This window comes from Bidens hawaiensis, unplaced genomic scaffold, assembly GCF_021521415.1.
Source record: "Bidens hawaiensis isolate Kalapana, Puna unplaced genomic scaffold, B.hawaiensis_p1.1 tig00023795_1, whole genome shotgun sequence".
In the NCBI taxonomy this organism is placed as follows: Eukaryota; Viridiplantae; Streptophyta; class Magnoliopsida; order Asterales; family Asteraceae; genus Bidens; species Bidens hawaiensis.
In genome coordinates, this window is record NW_027493737.1 from 69,824 (window position 1) to 72,544 (window position 2,721).

General features: G+C 38.6%; 1 long non-coding RNA gene across 1 annotated transcript; it reads left to right on the forward strand.

Moving 5' to 3' along the window:
• Positions 1-1,533: 1,533 nt before the first annotated feature.
• On the forward strand, positions 1,534-2,246 carry LOC143568046 (uncharacterized; the record flags this gene model as incomplete). The annotated part of the gene is made up of 3 exons (XR_013141514.1): positions 1,534-1,687; positions 1,983-2,065; positions 2,168-2,246. It is a non-coding gene; the product is annotated as an uncharacterized LOC143568046 (long non-coding RNA).
• Between the last annotated feature and the right edge of the window lie 475 nt (positions 2,247-2,721).

Sequence of the window (2,721 nt, forward strand, 5' to 3'; positions counted from 1 at the left end):
ATGATGACAAAATTGAATTGCTTTTGACACAAGTTAAGGGTAAGGATGTCACCGAATTGATTGCATCTGGAAGGGAGAAGTTGGCTTCTGTTCCGTCTGGTGGCGGTGGTGTTGCAGTTGCTGCTGCAGCTGGTCTGGTGGCTTCTGTTCCGTATGAAATTTGTTTTTTGTTTGTTAAATGCATTTCTGAATAATAACTTGAATGAGTGTTTTAACACAAAATTTATGCTTTTTATGTGCTGCAAAACGCTGAGATTTTGTACTCATGATGGAAATTTGTGTTGTTGTGTTATGTAGTTGGAGCTGATGCAGATGATGACAAAATTGAATTGCTTTTGACACAAGTTAAGGGTAAGGATGTCACCGAATTGATTGCATCTGGAAGGGAGAAGTTGGCTTCTGTTCCGTCTGGTGGCGGTGGTGTTGCAGTTGCTGCTGCAGCTGGTCTGGTGGCTTCTGTTCCGTATGAAATTTTGTTTTTTGTTTGTTAAATGCATTTCTGAATAATAACTTGAATGAGTGTTTTAACACAAAATTTATGCTTTTTATGTGCTGCAAAACGCTGAGATTTTGTACTCATGATGGAAATTTGTGTTGTTGTGTTATGTAGTTGGAGCTGATGCAGATGATGACAAAATTGAATTGCTTTTGACACAAGTTAAGGGTAAGGATGTCACCGAATTGATTGCATCTGGAAGGGAGAAGTTGGCTTCTGTTCCGTCTGGTGGCGGTGGTGTTGCAGTTGCTGCTGCGGCTGGTCTGGTGGCTTCTGTTCCGTATGAAATTTTGTTTTTTGTTTGTTAAATGCATTTCTGAATAATAACTTGAATGAGTGTTTTAACACAAAATTTATGCTTTTTATGTGCTGCAAAACGCTGAGATTTTGTACTCATGATGGAAATTTGTGTTGTGTTATGTAGTTGGAGCTGATGCAGATGATGACAAAATTGAATTGCTTTTGACACAAGTTAAGGGTAAGGATGTCACCGAATTGATTGCATCTGGAAGGGAGAAGTTGGCTTCTGTTCCGTCTGGTGGCGGTGGTGTTGCAGTTGCTGCTGCAGCTGGTCTGGTGGCTTCTGTTCCGTATGAAATTTTGTTTTTTGTTTGTTAAATGCATTTCTGAATAATAACTTGAATGAGTGTTTTAACGCAAAATTTATGCTTTTTATGTGCTGCAAAACGCTGAGATTTTGTACTCATGATGGAAATTTGTGTTGTGTTATGTAGTTGGAGCTGATGCAGATGATGACAAAATTGAATTGCTTTTGACACAAGTTAAGGGTAAGGATGTCACCGAATTGATTGCATCTGGAAGGGAGAAGTTGGCTTCTGTTCCGTCTGGTGGCGGTGGTGTTGCAGTTGCTGCTGCAGCTGGTCTGGTGGCTTCTGTTCCGTATGAAATTTTGTTTTTTGTTTGTTAAATGCATTTCTGAATAATAACTTGAATGAGTGTTTTAACACAAAATTTATGCTTTTTATGTGCTGCAAAACGCTGAGATTTTGTACTCATGATGGAAATTTGTGTTGTGTTATGTAGTTGGAGCTGATGCAGATGATGACAAAATTGAATTGCTTTTGACACAAGTTAAGGGTAAGGATGTCACCGAATTGATTGCATCTGGAAGGGAGAAGTTGGCTTCTGTTCCGTCTGGTGGCGGTGGTGTTGCAGTTGCTGCTGCAGCTGGTCTGGTGGCTTCTGTTCCGTATGAAATTTTGTTTTTTGTTTGTTAAATGCATTTCTGAATAATAACTTGAATGAGTGTTTTAACACAAAATTTATGCTTTTTATGTGCTGCAAAACGCTGAGATTTTGTACTCATGATGGAAATTTGTGTTGTGTTATGTAGTTGGAGCTGATGCAGATGATGACAAAATTGAATTGCTTTTGACACAAGTTAAGGGTAAGGATGTCACCGAATTGATTGCATCTGGAAGGGAGAAGTTGGCTTCTGTTCCGTCTGGTGGCGGTGGTGTTGCAGCTGGTGATGGTGCTGCACCTGCAGCCGCTGCCGTTAAGACTAAGAAAGAGGAGAAGGTAGAAGAGAAGGAAGATTCAGATGACGTAAGTTTGATTTTGATTTTATTATTTAAGTTAGTATATAGTTGTGGCATTTGATTTTTTTTTGTTACAAGTTGCTGACCTTTTTATTGATTTGTTTTGCAGGACTTGGGATTCAGTTTGTTTGACTAAGGATCTTGGTACTAAACGTTTTCTTGCGTCATTTTTGGATATTATATTTTTGTTAGTGATTTCTAAGTCTTGTGATCAAATGTTGGATTTTGTTAGACCTGGGAAGAGTTTCGTATGACCTTTTGACCTTTTAATGAAGTGTTTTCCTTTTCAAATCTTTCTGAAATGGTCATTTTGTTTGTATGGTACATTTTGCATACAACGAAAATACCCAATTTAGCGTTCAGGGGTGTTAGAACTTAGAAGTTTTGTATGGTGAGCCCTTCAGATTAGTTTCGATTTGTGTGTTCACACGTTGATGCTATTGATTTGCTAAGTGACTAGAGCATCAAGAGTGGGAGTGAACTAGTGTTGCCACTTTTGCTTTTCACACATAGTTCAATCGACTTATCTATCCAACGATCCAAGTTTTGGACTTTGTCAATTTAGCCAGCTGCTGGTAATATTTCACTGAAGTTGTTGGTGTTCGTTTACACTCTTCATATAGCTAGATGTCTAAGCTGGTATTGATGACTGCAATATAATGC